An 18,798-nucleotide genomic window follows, 5' to 3' on the forward strand; every position below is an offset into this window, starting at 1 on the left:
TATTATATTTAAGCATCCTGTTGCACTCCATATGATAAATGATATAATGATACAAATTCCGTCCCAAGTGCAAACAATATATTATGTGTCCTTGATCTTGTTCACCTACACTACATGTTTCGGCCTCAAACGGCCATCATCAGGTGTATAACACTCACGTCGCTGTCACACTGCACTCAGCCCAAAATTTAACATTTAAAACACTTTCCTTGTTATTATCAACATCTACTTCGTTGATATCTGTCTGGATGTAGATTATTTTACACGTTAATTTTGACGTACCTGTAGTAGCACTATAAAATCTTTAGTTCTAATTTTAAAATCCTTTAAAAATTTTTTTTACTCTAATTTTAAATTTAAAATTGTTAGGGTTACTCGCCCTATGTCTAAAGTGCTGCAGCGGCTAGTTCTTGTTTCCACACTGTATAGGTGTTATCCTGTGTAGTCTTCCTGTGTGCGTGCCGCTGCTATTCTTTACTACGTGTGTGTGTGTACTACTACGTGTATTCACACGTAGTAAAGAATAGCAGCGGCACGCACACAGGAAGACTACACAGGATAACACCTATACAGTGAGGAAACAAGAACTAGCCGCTGCAGCACTTTAGACATAGGGCGAGTAACCCTAACAATTTTAAATTTAAAATTAGAGTAAAAAAAATTTTTAAAGGATTTTAAAATTAGAACTAAAGATTTTATAGTGCTACTACAGGTACGTCAAAATTAACGTGTAAAATAATCTACATCCAGACAGATATCAACGAAGTAGATGTTGATAATAACAAGGAAAGTGTTTTAAATGTTAAATTTTGGGCTGAGTGCAGTGTGACAGCGACGTGAGTGTTATACACCTGATGATGGCCGTTTGAGGCCGAAACATGTAGTGTAGGTGAACAAGATCAAGGACACATAATATATTGTTTGCACTTGGGACGGAATTTGTATCATTATATCATTTATCATATGGAGTGCAACAGGATGCTTAAATATAATAGAGTAACTTGGTGATTATACGGATCACCTAGTATCGTCGGGGCAAGTAAAAGTAAAGCTATCCCTGTAACAGGCCGTGTAGTGACATTAATGGAGTTACAATGAGTCAGACACTGAATCTGTTGTCACTTTGTGCATCCCTGGCCAGGTATTGTATCTTCAGGCTCAGTATCGTCACAAGACAGTGCCCATGGTGCTCACTCAGGTTTAACTTCCGCCGGAAGTAAAACAAGAATGGCGCGTGGCGTGCTGATAATCCTGGGTCGACAATATGTGGGAGCACAGGGACCAGTTTTGGTGAATACTGATAGCACTCCGAAACCCTGTCAATTCAGTAACACGGGGAGCAGCATCTTCTCCCTGCTAGCGGTGACCTCTCCAACATGAATCCGTTCAACCAATGTTTCGCACGAGACATCAAATGCAGTTACCCGTGCTGCCAAAGGATAACATCGCGGGTGTTCCTCTTTGTTGCTCATTGATATTCTGCCATGTCAGTGGCACTGCGATGGTGTTACACCCTACAAAAGGAATCCTACCGCTGGTCTTGACAAGGGTTAAGAAAATTCCTCGAATAAAGATGGACAAGGTTGGAATAAGGCTGTACCGCAAAAGAGAAAATGCTGAGCTGGTGAAGGAGGTGTTGCGATGGTGTGACAACCATCAGGCCTGACGCCCCCCCCCCCAATTCCAAGGAGTCCTGTCGCTTGTAAGTATTCAGAACACCTCAGCAACAGACGAGACAAAATTAGCATTCTGTTACAGCACCAGAAAAAGGGCTCAAATGAGAGAAATTGCTAGGGCCTGATCTCCCATCCATGAACATATACAGAGTGTAAATAAATACATGTTACAACGCTCAATGGTAGAGAGATGGGTTCCATGTATGTGATCATATTTTGTTAATACACCCATGTCGGGAAACGCTGCGTTTAAGCCCTAGGACCTCTGAAATGTTAAGGAGGACGCCCTTACCTCTTACCTGGTACCTCTGTGGCTTACTGGTGACATTAACGTAACATTTCTCCAAGAGATCTTACCGAGCTGCTGGAAGTGGTGCCTTTGGAAGTCCATCATGAAATGTGGTTCCAGCATGATGGAGCCCCAGCACACTGCATTAATGTCGTGTGTACATACACACAGGCAGTAAGGTGTTCTCATAAGCCTGCTCTTATTTTCCAAAAGAAGGAGAACAGGCTAAAATATAACATGGAATTTACCGTAACGATGAATCTGGACACAAAGTCTGAAACCATTCTACACTTCATGTAACCTCCAAGTGTATGCATGGACAATACTGAACTCCACAGAAATGTCACGTGCCTGGTTGAAAGCTGAATATAAACTGCAGGGACTGCCATATTGGTGCTTTACGTTGTACAGAAAAATAACGTCAACAAACGCTGTAGCACAATAATTCTGGCTCTCCAACTCATTTGTTGCATTAGTGCCCTGAAGATGGAAGTGACTGCCTCCAAAGCATGACGTCCATGCCACGATTTAAGTACACGTATGTATATGTGTATGTGTGTAAGGGGTGGGCCATAAAATCCGACCCTTGCTCTGCGACCTTCAATGATCTATTTTGCTTCTCCTTTAGATTAACCCTATATTAATCCTACACTTCGAATGAAATATAGGACTTTATTTATGGGGGAGTCATAAAAGTCACTTGGTTCCATGAAGAACTGACCCAGGTGGCGAAATCTTAGGTAAGCTATTGCCTCACAGTTACATAGGGGTCATTCCACGTGAAGTCATCCAGACAGGTCGCTCGACCATTTAAAAAAAATGTATCTTGTACACTTATTTCTACATATTTTTATACTTCAAAAATATTTTTAAAAAAATTTAATCCGCTCTGTTCTCCCAGTACAACCGTTTTTATAATGCGAAAAACGCGTTTTCGGCTGAACTGGAGGTTTGCGTTAACTTCTATGTCTCGATACCTATTGAAGCTAAAGACTCCAATAAAAAATAAATTCGTTCGTCAAGATATGGACTACAGATCATGTTATTATAAGTTTTTACTCAACTCACTTCCTCTACGTCTAATTAAGCTCGAAACTTACCTATCGATTTTGGGAGAAAATCTATTTTTGACCTTCAAAAACCAATGTGAGGGGGAAAGTATCAGATCTGTGGGTTCTACCCTTTGTTGTGGCCTACATGGGGAATATAATCACGTAATTTTGAACCCTGTATCTATTTTCCACAATTTCCCAGGAGCTTCCAAACTTTGCTCTGTGCCCAAAATCGTCCATTTTTAACATCTCATATCTCCGGTGGAGAAGCTCCGAAAATTTTGAAATTCGTAGCAAATGATGCTCTATTTTAATCATTTTCAGGCCTGTACTTACTGCTTGGAATGACAAAAGATAAATCTCTCGTCTTTTATTCCGAATAAAAAACCACTAATACCATTGGATGCAGGTAAGCCAATTGTTGAGGTATTGATTTCTTCTTGGTAAAATTCAAAGTGCCCACAACTTCACTATTAGTAGACTATCAAAGTTGTAATTGTATCTCCAAGTTACTCTAGAATAGAGCATTATTTGTTATGAATTTCAAAATTGTCGGAGCTTCCTCAACGGAGATATCAGATGTTACAATGGCCAATTTTGGGCCCAAAGCAAAGTTTGGAAGCTCCTGGAAAATTTTGGAAAATAGCTACGGGGTTCAAACTATGTAATTATATTCCTCATGTAGGCAACAACAAAGGGTAGAACCCACAGATCTGATACTTTCACCCTCCCATTGGTTTTTGAAGGTCAAAAATAGCTTTATTCCCAAAATCGATAGGTAAGTTTCAAGCTCAATTAGATTTAGAGGAAGTGAGTTGAGTAAAAACTTGTAATAATATGATTTGTAGTCCATATATTGAGGAATAAACTGGTTTTCTATTGGCGTCTCTAGCTTCAATAGGTATCGAGATATAGAAGTTAACGCAAACCTCAATTTCTGCCGAAAACGCGTTTTTTTCGCATTATCAAAACGCTGTACCGGGAGAACCGAGCGGATTAAATTTTTTTTTAAATATTTTTGAAGTATGAACATATGTAGAAATAAGTGTACAAAATATTTGTTTTAATGGACGAGCGACCTAACTGGATGATTTCACATGGAATGACCCATACGATATGTGAGGCTGATTCATCTTCTTATAGGCACCTTTCGCAAGATGGGTCGTCTGTCAGTCCCAGTTTGAAAAGGTGCCCTTTTAGGTGGCAGTGTCCAGTAAGTAATCCTTCCACCAATCTTAGTTGATCTCTGTTTAATTTCAACATGTCTCTCATTCTTCTGGCAGAGGGTCCTGATATAAATCCCTCTGTCTGTTTGAGTCCAATTGTGGATTTCCAGTGTTTTTTTGTGACTTCCATCTGTCCAGTCCCTGATCGCTTTCTTGGCAACTCCAACTGAGATGCCGCAAGCTGGTTGAGGTCCTATGAACGGATGTTCAGGTCCTGTTCTTGCCAGCTGATCTGCAGTTTCATTCCCAGCAATACCCTCATGACCTGGCACCCATATCAGTTGAACTCTGTTAATGATTCACGTAAACCCGTCGACTGGTTCGAGAGATACACTAAAGGTTCGGCCACACAGAGCGCTACGTACGCTGTGTACACTCTGCGACGCAGGTAACATGGGGAACACAGCGTACGTAGCGTACGGAAGTCTGTGTGGCCCGTCACATTGGCAATAAAGGGAGATATTTTTCTGTTCGTATAGCGAACATAGCATACGTAGCGCGCGTCGCGTACGTAGCGCTCTGTGTGGCCACACCTTAACAGCAGCATTTCAACCACGCCAGGTACAACGGTTATTCCGCCACATTCGATCGTCTGCACGCTTCAGAACCGTTTACACCATGTGCAGATGGGGATGATATTAAAAGTGGCGATGCTGCCATAACTGTATGTCTGATCAAACGCAATTTGAAACTGACGTGTAATACTGATATATAAGACGTACCCCGCAACCTTCACGGCCGTCTGTGAAGGTTGCGGATGACGAAAGCAGCAGCAGTGTACTTACCGGATTTCTTTCGCGACGAAGTTAACACGAAACTTGCAGTGCCCTTTGACGGGTCGTGGGGGGCAGAACCTGCAAACAGGAAACGTGACTTGATCAACAAAATAACAACACTTCAAGGCTAGGTTTTATTCCAGAAAACGCACTTCAAACATTTTCTGCCACGGTAATCGCCTCTAGACTTGGAATTAGGCAACGAAAATTTGACATACTTGGTCCCCCCTTTTTAGATTTTACATTAATTTCACGCAAGTATATTTTCTGTGCGCAGTGCATGAAGTGGAAGCATGACGCGCAGCCAACGTCCGCATGTAAAATTACTCACTATATTTAGGTGCAATTTAGTACTGTGGGTTTACGTCACACATCCAACTCGTACCTGATTTTTATGTCTCACGCTGTGACCTCGGCTGCATTGTCACAGAAGGGAAAAAAGGGCATCCATCACACTGTAAGTTACAGAAAACTAGCCAAAGCGCCCGTCTTTCACCCTGATTTCTTCTAACAACAAAATTTGGCGAAATGATGTATTATAACCTGAATATATGACACATTCTCATTAAACAAAAAAAAGGGTTACAAAAAGTTATGGCTCTTTTAGTGGTATATATTGCTTTACCGCCGAAATTCCGATGGGCTTCTTATCGAAATATGAAAATGTTCTAGAAGTGTACGTACAGGCCTATCAGATAAGGCTGTCATGTGTCCAAGCATCATGCCACAAAAGCGAAGTGGTCTCTGGACATAGAACTTAAAACTACTTCAAACGCCATCAATATACTGGTGCTGCGGGATGTCATCACGCTCCAGAGAAAAAGAAGTCTGCAGTAGTGAAGGCGGTGGCCAGTTCCTACACTGACTGTACGGTTGCTGCCACAGGGTTACAGGGGTATCTACTATTGAGCTATATAAACACCATACCTCAAAAGTCTTGTTAATGGTTTTTCTCTCACGAATATTTATTTAATAGACGTCCTTTCATAACAATAACTGTTACAAGATATAGGAAAATTCTTGCACCACACTATAATACGTAGGTGAGTCAATAAGTAAGTTACAAATTGATGTGGGGTACTATATGTTTGAATGAGGCACTTGATGCTATCGCCACTAAATAGCAGCATTAGTCCTGTGGCAATTGGATGACATTCGACACGAGACAATCGATGTTTACAAAAGCGAAACAGCAGTTGCAAGATGGCGGCGCCTCTGAGTGGGTGTACAACCCTCGAGCAGCGCTGCGTTGTGATTTTTGTGGGCAAAAGGTATGGAATCAAAGGATATTCATAAAGAAATGCTTCCCATCAACGGTGAGAAGTGCCTGTCACGTCAAGCTGTTTACAGTCGGGTGCAGAAGTTCTCTGAAGGGCGGACACGTATCTAAGACGAACACCGCGTCGGCCGGCCAACAGAGATTGCCACAGAGGCGAATGTGCAACGGGCTGAAGACTTAATCCGAGCGGAGAGAAGGGTAACTATAGACACTACAGCCACTGCTATTGGTTGTTCACACGGCATGGCCTACCTCATAATATAAGACAGATTAGGTTTTCACAAAGTCTGTGCACGATGGGTGCCGCGCATGCTGACCCCACAACACAAAATGCAAAGAATAGGTCTGGCATTACAGCATCTCAATCGCTACAACGATATGCTAGCCCGAATTGTCACAGGTGACGAGTCATGGGTTCATCATTACCAGCCCGAGACAAAGCGCGTGTCAATGCAATGGAAACATCCTGCGTCGCCTGCCAAAAAAAAAGGTTTAAGGTGACACCATCCTCCAGGAAAATGATGCTCACAGTCTTCTGGGATCACGAAGGCATACTGTGCTCAGCGCATTCCAGCCTCAAGGACAAATCGTAAATTCCGACTCTTACTGTAACATCCTCAGGAAACTTCGTAAGGCCATTCAACAAAGCGACCACACACCAAAGGAGTGCTGCTATTGCATGACAACGCGCGTCCCTATACTGCCAACAAGACAAATGAGACGCTGCGAAATTTCAAGTGGCAAGTCCTCCAGCATCCTCCGTATAGCCTCGGCCTTGCTCCAAGCGACTTCCATTTGTTCGGCCATCTTAAACATCATCTTTCGGCTGAACATTTTCCCGACGATGAAGCTGTAGAAAGGGAAGTAACCGCCTGGTTCCGACAGTAGCCAAAAGAATTTTATGCTGCTGGTTTTCAGGGACTTGTGAAACGATGGGCCAAGTGCCTCAATGTACAGGAAGATTATGTTGAGAAATAAAAGCATTTTTCAAATCAGTACTCTTATTTGTTTAAGTTCTATATCCATTTGTAACTGACTTATTGACTTACCCTCGTAGTAAACAGAATGAAGAATTGGGGCGTTAATAAAAAACTGTACTATGCCAAACAACAATTATGTAAATAAGAAATTAATTTCAAGTATCTGAAAACTCTTGACAACACATCAAAGCTTCTAAGCTGATCTACACTGAACACCAGAACGAAAAGGATCGTCAGGTGTGCAACTTACGCACTGCCCCCAGTCCTCACCCGGATTTCATGTTGAACATGGCTGCAGGCATTTAAGATATACCTACACGATTTTCATCGCTGTCTGAAATGGAAGAATCCTAGCTTCTTCGCTTTGTAGAAATGCCTCTCGATTTTTTATTTATATTATTCTTCGATTTACTTATCACAAGTGCCCTCCCTGAAATATACATCCATTTCATTCTACGTTTCATCTCCTGCTGCTTCTAAAGCAATTTTGGCACGTGTGCTAATTAAGCCGAGCTTATTTCCGTGTAACTGTTTTTCTTTTCTCATGATTTTGGATACGGACGAAGGCTTTCAGAAGATAGGTGTTTTACACATGGCCTCGCTGACTGAAGTATTTTCATACACGGCGTTCTGGAAACACGTGTCTTCACAAATATTTAGGGCTTCTTCCGATTTGTTGTTAGCTGACAGCTAATTTCTGACACCACTTTCTGAAAACCCATTTTGTTGTACCTTTAACGAACCATCCGTGCTGTCTGACACTCCTGACTGAAGTCGGCAATCACTGAAGATGCTAGAAAGTCATCATCTTTAAAATTTCCCCGATTAAATGGCAAAGGGTCAGACTTCTTGTATTGTTAATCCATAATAAATTTTGAACTAATTCAAATTTTGTTCAGCTGGAATCATCTGACGGTCTTGAGCTTCAGCGGCCTATCTTAATTAGTTTCCTCCGGGGAAGGGGGACCTTCCTCAGTTGCCAATATAAATGTTTTAGAACTCGTACTGTTTCTATTAGTCGTCTTCTTTACGTTCGCACCTTCCTGGTAAAAAGACCTAAAATTTTGTCATCTGTTAACAAGGTTTTCATGTAAAAAAAACAAGGGAAAGGTGATTACACACTCTAACGACGTGTCCCTTGCCCAGTGTAACAACTGGCCATTCGATACGTCATCGTGATTGCCCGGGCAAAGCACTGCACTTAACAGTGAAATACGTTTTCAGCTGTTAACATAGTGGGTAGAAGGTGAGGAAAATGTTTTTATTACGGGCTACTGAAAGTGAGTTCAAACTAAGATAAATTTTACATCTTACTAGCAGAAACATTTAAAGAAATCCAGAAAATACAAGCCACAGTACAAACTTCTTGGGGCGAAACGCCCACAGGGGAGATATAGATGCGAGACCTGTGACATGCTACTGCAACTGAATTACTTTAGCACTCAAAGTAACAATCTTCGCGTACAAAAGCTAGCCCTCTTCTCTATAACTTGATGAATGTCAAGGTGGATGCGCCCTAGCCGGAAGAAAGCCCCTGTTCTAGCACTGCACTTGTTGATTTATATCGAAATCCTCACTTATCATCCCAACAATTCCGTCTACGTGTGCGGATAACAGTGAAGGAAGAATGTTAAGCAACATTTTGTAAGAAGCTGAACAAAGCAACATTCCACCATAATTATAAGATCTACAGTAAGTTGTATCGCCATTTGTATAAACAGGCATAAAGTCGATCCCTTCTACTGCTGTAGCAATTCTTCCTTAATCCAAACAGAATAATTAAGTTTGGGAATCTCGAAACGTGACTAATTCTTCCGGGACATGAACTACAAGCCCTACAAGGCGATTTACACGTTTTCAGCCTTTCAGTAACCATTTCTGAATGAAAAGGCAATACAAACGCTCTAATACTAATAAAAATGGCAAGCGGCTAACACAACACGTCAGCTGTCGGGTTCTTATGGATATCCAAGCTTGCAATTGCTGTTTCAGTGGTTCATGAATTCTTTCGTTACTTGATGTAGGCCTACTTTCTTGCCGAAACTAATTTATTAATGAAGCCTAAACTTTTTACACCCAAGTGGTACGTATTGGGAGTTAATGATAAAATCCAGAAAATAAGCCTCAAACTCGGCTAGACCTAAGAACGTAAGGAATTACACAACGACATTACTTCCCTGGGTGCAGAAATGCACCTGTCATACTCCACAGGCGTTTAGAATAATTTATTTGACAACAGTATATTGCTTATAGCAGGTTATGTGCATGATTAGCTCACAGTCACAGTAACACGAAACATGATACTCGGGAAGGAAATCATTTTTCCATTCCTTCAAAATGTATCTGTCTATGGTAATGCTGACAAGAACATTATACAACTTGTTTATTGACCGTCAAAACACAACAAATAGAAAAAATCAGGGCTTTGCTACATGTTTCAGCCACTAACGGCCATCATCAGGCAAACACATATCAACAAACATACACCATTGAACTGCTGTACAATAGATTGGATACAATGCTAAAATACTTTGTGTAAAAATACAATAAGTCAGATTACATAAAAAACTGAAAGTTGTTGTATAACACAAGATAAAAATTAATGTTATACAACATCAAATCGGTCGTTGGTCCATAAAAACATATGAAAAAAAAAATCAATGACCGATTCGATGTTGTATAACATTAATTAAGTTTTATCTTGTTTTATACAATAACTTTCAGTTTTTTTTATATAATCTGACTTACTGTATTTTTACACAAAGTATTTTAACACTGTATCCAATCTACTGTACAGCACTTCAATGGTGTATGTTTGTTGATATGTGTTTGCCTGATGATGGCCGTTAGCGGCTGAAACATGTAGCGAAGCCCTGATTTTTTCTATTTGCTGTGTTTTGATGGTCAATAAACGAGTTGTATATTGTAACACAACAGGGTGCACAAAATGAAAATTATAAATTCATTATTGCATTATTTAAACAGCACCAGTTAATATACCTAGATCCCTACCACGTTACACCTATCAGATATAACCTCAAAGTTTATAAATGTTGAGTGTAAACAATCTCTCATATTATGAAGGTATGATTACAATCCAACAAGAAACAAAACTTTACATCTAACACTTGAAGCTTTCAACGCCAATTAATGCGTTATTTCCAGGCGATCAGCGGTGTCAATGGTGAATAATCAGCATTTCTGAGATCTCGGTCTCCATCTTCACGGTCCCTGTTGCAGAATAAGATCCTGGTATGTTGCCCTTTAGTTCAACATCGACACAACTGATCAACCGAGAACATTTTTGACACAACATTTTACATACCTAACTGAAATGATTCATTCAAGAATGATTTATTAAAATGGAAAATTTTCTAAAATTAATAAACGTACAAAGTTTAAAATATTCTGAATATTTTCGGATTACCCAGTACAGCCACGGGAAGACTATACATTTAATGCGAGGAACTAAAACAGAACCGATATATAATTTTTCTTCTATAGCTGTGATGAATTAGGCCTTCATATCTGTTCCAATTCAGAATTAAGGAATATATTATTATTGACGGATATATAAATCTTTCAACAGAAGCAAACTATGAATTGTTTACACTAATAGCATAGTGAGGCACTGTCACAGGAACAGCACACAAAACTGGTAGTCTTGTCAGGCCGCAGTTTCAAATAAACTCGGCGCACAGACTGTCTGCTAATTTAATCTCCCGACATCAGATCGCTAACAGGGAGCCAGCTAAACCTCGGACAACTGTCTCTGTTCCTAATACAATACATGCTGTAATGGCATTATATTCGAGAGGTAGCAAGCAGATCACCATTCTCAACCTTCACTATGTTACTTCTAGGTTGGTAACCCTTCTTCAAGTCATTTATTCCTCTATACAGGTCTCTAATGTTCTTGTTCTTACTGTTCATTGCAAGCTCATCAATTTTGTGTTTCAGACATTCCCTCTTTTTGTTCCTGAAATGCCCGGTGGTTTCACGTCTTATATTGTTCACATTATCCCCATTTATTTCACTTGGATCCTCTAACCACTGCAATTTGGCTTTTCTTTGGTCTAACAATTTTGAACATCCTTCATAGAACCATGGCTTATGCTTCTTCAGTTCATAATAACCTAGATTCTCCTAGGCAGAAATGTTTATATTCTAACAGTTTCCCAAGCTTTATTAACATCCACCTCAGTGTCCAAGTATTCCCAAGGCCGCGAACCTATTTGAGATTTCAATACAATACTGCTCTTTGCCCTCTACCTCATTTAATTTCTTGAGATTGAGCCTCTCCATATGAACTCTGCGTGTTGTTTGTTTGCTCACTGCCAGTCTCTCCATAACCTTTGCCACCACCAGGTAGCGGTCAGGATCACAATCTGCTGTCCTGAATGATCGGACATCAAGTATACTTGAGTGCCGTCTCCTATCTATCAAAATATGGTCAATTTGGATATGATATCCTATCACTAACGAACTCTACCTTCTTAACTGCTGATACGATTCTCTTATGTACAAAAAAACCTGTACCTAATTCATGATTTTCATTCCCCTTTCCATAGAAAAAGGTATATTCACCTGCTGGTGTGATGCCCCTTCCATCCCATCTGGCCTCCTGTACTCCCGCTAAATCTAACTTATATTTTAAGATTTCTTCCGCCACCGCCCTGAGCAAACCTGCCCTATACATTCTTCTAACATTCCATGTGCTGAATCTCATATCCATTTTCTTTCGCGCAGGTCGTTTATCCAAGGAATCCGTCCAGGTCCAAGGCTTCTTGTGTTCTTTCATAACAAGCTTATGTTTTACATTGACGAGTTGTTAGCCCCACGCCCAACCCCCAAGCTGGAGGACCACCCCTTGTCAGCTGTCCACGACTGCTTATTCAATATATTTGCAGTTTCCCTCCATAACTGGAGCAATTGTAACAACAAACGAATTTTCTCTTTTACACTGCAACACATGCAAGAAAGCACAGTTTGGAGCCTACAGTTAAGCAGCAATTTACCAACTTCCCTGCCTTGGAACACAAATTGCTATGAAACACTATGGCATATAAGCCAAACAATGCATAAAGCTGATCCCATACATGAAATTAGGGCATTTTGATGATTAATTTCAAAGGTATCAATCATCATCCAAAGAGAAAGCCTCTTGTCTCCATGTCTATCACCAATGTGAAGGCATTTCTGAAAAGATGGAATGTACATGGAATCATAACATTTAAACAACCTTGAAAACTATAATACTCTTAGGAGTTAACCCATGAGTAGACAGGAAAGAGATCAGAAACAGACAGCACACTGCACTTATAGCATTCCCTGTTAATATGGCAGAAGCTATTGGTGACACATTGGCGAAACAGGAAAACCGCTAACAGCTCAGCTCTGCAAATGTATTCGCTTAGTGGGGGGGTGGAGTGAAACTGGGTCCACTCGGCATGGCGGCCACTGATTGGCCTATTGTAGCCTGCCTTGGGTGATTATGATGGAGAATTTGGTGGAATGAAAACTGGCAGGGGAAACCGAAGTACCCGGAGAAAACCTGCCCCAGTGCCACTTTGTCCACCATAAATCCCACTTTACCAGACCTGGGATCAAACCCTGGCCGCTGCAGTGGAAAGCCAGTAACTAACCGCTTGAGCTATGGTGTGACCTTCTGCAAATGTATGCTCAATTACAGAGAGAAGTCTTCTAGACAAAATCAAAACTGGACCAACATGCCTATGAAGGTCATGGGATAACTTGGGATAAAGCAGTTTCAAAATTGAAAGTAACAGCAGTTATAAGAAGTACAAGGAACTGGCCCATACAGCATGTTTAACAAATCTGATCAATCAACCCAGTTCAGAAATTTCTCCCCCTTACCAGTGCAAAGACTGGAAACTTACAGGGAAGTCTGATATGATCTAGCAAACTCATCATGACTTTAGTGCCAGGGTTCAGACTTTGTTGCACTGATGGCATTCGCAGTACAAGGGTACTTAAAATATGTAAACTTCAATTTAACTTCAGCACTGGCATTTCTGAATTAGACTGTTGTTTTAGTTTGATGCATTTATTATCCATTTCCTTTTCTATCTTAGTTTCAGGTCTTCATATCCATTTCCAAAATTTTTACTGTGTTTCCCTGTTATCTCCCACAGGTGCATATACCTATGTAGTTACAGTGACCAAGGTTGTCCAGTGATTGAAGTCAGATCCTTCTAAAGGATCCAACAAAATAGATGCCTCCCACCCTTTCATTTTAAGATTGAAACAGGTCTAGTTTCTGAAAAGTTGTGCTCTTGAAAATACCACATGATGGACAAAGTTCAAGAACATTTTTTTAATACTCCTCCAGTTTTAGTAGTCTGGCCACATACAACTAGCAGACTGGAAGTCAACATTGGCTATAACAAATTTTTCTATTAAAACATTAAAACTCTATTTTCCAATAAGAATCCAAAATAATGCATGTGGGACATTCCTTGTCAAATTAACATAGCTTAGAGGAAAAATTTTCATGACCATCTCTCATTCTAATAGAACTTAGCAAGACTGCTGCCATATACAAAACTTTACATTCCGGTAACCATTAAGTGCAGAGATACTGGTATAGCACTTTGACAGTTTAAGTTTTCTTTAATGTTTTACCTGTTATGATTCATTAAAATGCTTATAACTCTGGTTCTACTTAAAATAGAAAAGTAGCTCTTGTGTGACAACAGATTCTCAAAATATTACTGAATTATAAATGGAGAAGGTACCGAAATATCTGATGGCCCACGACTAGATGGGATGAAGCTAATAGTCTAATAGGCCTATAACCTTGAAGTCAAAGAATCCAGTTTGTACTCGTACTATCTGAAAACTCTTAAGTGGGGGGCTTTCATCTAACATACCGCTCACAAAATTTTAGGAAATATGAACTTTTTATCTTGATGCCTGACCTTAGTCTCTACAAAAATGCAGAGCCAGATTTATGAAAGGAGTTCCCACAACACTTCGTGACCTCTTCAATACATCTCTGGGCAGTATCATGATGAGAAATGAAACTAATGTGAAGATATGATTTTTTGCCTCCTAAGAGTCTGATTGGGCATGATGAGTCATGTGACTTGTACAGACATTATGCAAAGGCATCATGACTTAACCAGCATTTCAGGCCATACCTTATGCCAGTAGAGTAAAAAGGAAGAAGGTAAAGCTATTCCTGTAGCAGGCCGTGGAGGCCCACACGGTTGTGAGACATCATGGCTCCCATATTTTCTACACAATCAGGTCATGGATGGCGGTAAGGTTGTCAGCCTTATGTACCATCTGCCCTTTACCCCCCCAGACGATTCTTGGTACTTATTTCTGTCAGAAACTGGGTCTACCCAAGGATCCTAGTGTGACTGCAAAGATCAGGTCAATTGAAAAATGCAATGACCTCATCACGAATCGATCCCATGACCTTCCAGCTTGTAGCATAGTGCCTCAACCAACTACACTACTGTGTGCCCCGATACCAGTTGAGTTACATTATATTTTCTTACCTGATAAAATCTGCAATGGTTCTGTCAAGCGCAAAAATTAATTTTTATTCTTGCCAGGTTTAAAATAGCTGCGAGTGCTACAAGTGTCAAAGAATTTTATGTTTTAAAACAGTCTGTAATTGAAGAGTTCCATTTTCTGGGTCACAATGCCATATAGCCTGTTGAAAGCCTAGCATTTTGGGGCAATAAATTCCTTCTATGTTCAGGGTCAAAGAATAAGCCAAGCAAGAAACCAGCATGAAGCATGTACCAAGCAGAGGCTCTTCTTCAACCCTGAAGATGGAGGCATCATGTTTCTCCAAAATGTTGGGTGATTTTAAATGGATTATATGATGTTATATCCCTGATGACCTGACTCTGATCCTTCATACCCAGTGTCGTGAGAACCTCAAATCCTTTGAATGTCACTCACAGTACAAGTTCCAACAAAAGCTGAAACCTGTCTGGGCAGGACTGTTTGGAAAGGGCAAAGAATCAGTAACACATGTAGGGAAACTACTGCACAGCTGCTTCAAAGTTCTGTAAATGACCAGTTCTATCTTCACGTTCAGAATATGGCATACCTGAAAAGGATGCCTGAACAGTTTTACAGTGAGCAGATCCACACTGTTTCTTCCCAGAACCAGACTGAGAACATTAGAAGTTACCACTTTCCACCAAAAGGTTGTCACATGTGAAGCATCCAAGAAATTCAAAGGAGCTATGAAAAGAAAAATGTTCAATATAACAAGTTTCAACAGTAGCGACAATTCAAGTGAAGGTGAAATGATAGCATAGCTGAAGGAAAATTTCAGGTGACAGGAAAGAAAAAGTGAAAAGTTTCAACATCTAACATTTTTTCCACAGCGCTCATCAATTATGGAAAGCCAAGAGCAGTTCATAACCTAAAATTACATGATACTAACAAACTAACTTACTCATGGAGCAAAGTGAAGCCACCAATTGTGCACCTACTCAAGAATTTCCCAATATTTTATGGAACCAGAAGGTTCATTACTGTGTTCACACAATCCCTCCACTTGTCCCTATCCTGAGCCAGATCAACCCAATCCATAACATTCTATCTCTCTAAGATCCATCTCTCTTTCATCCAAATATTCTCCTCAACACCCTGTTCTCAAACACCTTCAGTCTTATGTTCCTCCCTTAATGTCAGAGACCAAGTTTCACACCCATACAGAGCAGGCAAAATTAGAGTTATGTACATTCTAATTTCTATGTTTTTAGGCAGCAGATAAGAAAATAAAAGGTTCTGGACTGAATGGTAGCAAGCATTACCTGAATTCAATCTCCTCTTAATTTCCTCCTGAATTAGGTTTCGATTTGTTAACATCATTCCCAAATATCTGAACTGTGTCACATTTTCAGAACATCTGTTTTCTATTGTTATGTCATAATTTTGCTCTGCATTCTGGTGATGAGACAGCAACATATACATAGTTCTCTATGTGTTTACTTCTAGACCAACCTCCTTACTCACATGAAATAAAGTTTGTGTGTTTTCCTTTATGGTATCTATGTCATATCTCAGTATTCTCAAATCACTGGCATAGACCAGCACCCGATATATCCCGTTTAATTTCAGTCCCAGCTGGTTTTCCTGACCTTCCTACTGGAATATTCTAAAGCAAACTTGAAAATCAATGATGATAAAGCACTTCTTGCTCCTGTTACTGCATGTGTTGTACTGCTGGATATGTGTGTCCATATCCAGCAGTACAATGCATGCAGTAACAGGAGCAAAAACACAACACAGTACATGATACACAAATGTATGTAGGAAGGATGCTTACATAAAACAGGATTGACGTAATTCGCGTGTTTGAGTGAAGTTTTATTATTTAGAATTCATCGACATATATGACAAATACAGATTTTAGTCATTTTAGAATGAAGACATCATGGCATGCAGTACAATAGTTTAACGTGCATAAAGACACCTGAGGATGGCACATTAGTGCTGAAACATGTAGTGTGGAAGTGAAGAATAAGGTGAAAAAGTGTATACACTGTAAGACGGTTAGCATAAACCATGGACATGAATCAGTGTAACAGGACGCTAAAATATAACATTTTTAATACCTCCAGTATTTAGAGATCCAAAGTGGAGGCATATGAGCTGTCAACGAACAATGAATATATGAGTGACAATTTCGAGGGGGGCTATGTCCTTTTGCCTCACCAATCACAACGTTATTGATCTCGTCTGTTACATATTTCGAACACAAAGACAACCTAACTTACAAGCGCACAAAATAACAAGTCAAATTCTCTCTATGAGATATAGTCAAGCTCAACTTACATTAACATCACCGTGTGTAACGACATGATATACATTCATGGCTGGCATTCTGCTAACAGAAATGCTACTTTAGAGAACACTTACGTTTTCGTAGAAATTTGTTACACTAACAACTGATTTATGATTGTCTGTGATTCGTGAGTTCTTTAATCACGCTGTATAAATGTCGGACAGACTGACCAAATACCACTTCCTCAATTCAACTATGCAATAACATTAAACACATTTCGTACAAAACACTTTACTCGCAGAGACCGAAACCACACATCCAATCCCATAAACGTTCTGGTACGTCATTTCCTCTTCCTATTGTCACCGCCATTTAGATAACATCGAAAAATGTATAGTGATGGACGGCGCGGGGTTTCTCTTTCGCAGCATATGTTGGTGGCAGCACATGACACAGTCGCCTTAGCATATGTAAAGTACTACAACAAATTTGGAGAGCTCTGTGCTTTGGGTCACAGCGGCTTACGGTCTGTTGAAAGTCATCCGTCGTTTCGGAGAAAGATGTCGCCTCTGTCTTCAGGGTTGAAGAGTAGACCAAGCAAGAAACTAACACAAAACAGGCAGACAGGCAGTAAGCTTTGTTATATCCTAGAAGACAGTACGCTTCATAACCAACAGTGTGAGACCCTTAAATCCCATATAAAATACTTTCGCGGAAAGAAATGTATCTACGGAAAAGGACCCAGAGTACCACATGGCACTCAAGATTATATTCTACACTTTTATGTTGCTGAAGTCGTATTTGGGTATATTAAACATTCCAGAAATTGCTACCCCAATGCAGAAATAAGTCATCATTTTCCATCAATTACGTCATTTCTCCGGTGTGACTCATATATCGGGCATATCGTTCTTTGACGATAGCGATAAAGCAACAACAAACAAGCGGCAGTTCATTTATTTTCGGCTATATGGCATTGCAAAACAAGGAACTGGGACTACGGGTGGGAAGCAGATCAGGGTATTGTTAAGTAACGAGAAGAAACCTGACCCTCGTCCGCTAATGCACAAGATCAGTTCAGTTTAGTGGCTGACACATCAGAACTGGAAATGGCTATATTGCTCCCACCTAAAAATTCCTTAATTTTCCTCTCAGCTTGTACATATGCTCACTCCCTTCCCTCCCTTCACATCCCAACTCTCGCACGTCGCGGCAACGGTTAAAAAATGAGAAAGGTGAAATTATCCGTGCACATTTACTTAAGAACCACGCCATTAAGACGTATGGAGGAATGGAGGTATAGTTCCACCTTTATTAACTTCGATAGTAGGTGGAGGTGAGTGAAAGGCTTCAAGTCCCAAACTCTTTTCCTTCGCTACCCATTGGATGGGCGGCTAGGCGGGCCCCAGGGCCGGTTTGGACAGTATGGAGAGAGAAAAAAAATCTCTTGCCCCTGACGTCAAGCCTGTATCTAAACCGACTGAGCTATTGCGTCGAAGCATCTGGAAATAATTACACGCCTATTAGACACGTATTTGGGTTGGTCATCCCGTGATTCAGAATTACAAAATATTTTGTCGGCGTGAAATTATTATATGGCCAACACGAATTCTAAATAAATAAACAAATCTTACTGGATTAACATTTATTTATTATTCTGTACCTGATACATGCTTCGATCCAGCTGGATCACGAGGCCGTGTTCATGATACATCACTCGTTATTGAATTGTGTTCTAA

General features: G+C 40.2%; 1 protein-coding gene across 6 annotated transcripts in view; it reads right to left on the reverse strand.

Moving 5' to 3' along the window:
- LOC111874781 (beta-arrestin-1) overlaps positions 1 to 17,580 on the reverse strand; it is an 86,384-nt gene extending 68,804 nt beyond the window's left edge. For 2 of the 6 annotated variants that reach the window (XM_023870562.2, XM_023870563.2), the window contains exons 1-2: positions 17,194 to 17,578; positions 5,029 to 5,097 (exon numbers count right to left, since the gene is read on the reverse strand). The gene's annotated coding sequence lies outside the window, so the exon portion shown is untranslated. Of the gene's footprint in view, positions 1 to 5,028; positions 5,098 to 15,370; positions 15,508 to 17,109; positions 17,174 to 17,193 lie in introns of those variants that run through there. The other 4 variants (XM_033755594.1, XM_033755593.1, XM_023870565.2 and 1 more) reach the window with 4 other exon arrangements.
- Between the last annotated feature and the right edge of the window lie 1,218 nt (positions 17,581 to 18,798).

The sequence above is a fragment of the Cryptotermes secundus genome, unplaced genomic scaffold, assembly GCF_002891405.2.
Source record: "Cryptotermes secundus unplaced genomic scaffold, Csec_1.0 scaffold955, whole genome shotgun sequence".
NCBI lineage: Eukaryota > Metazoa > Arthropoda > Insecta > Blattodea > Kalotermitidae > Cryptotermes > Cryptotermes secundus.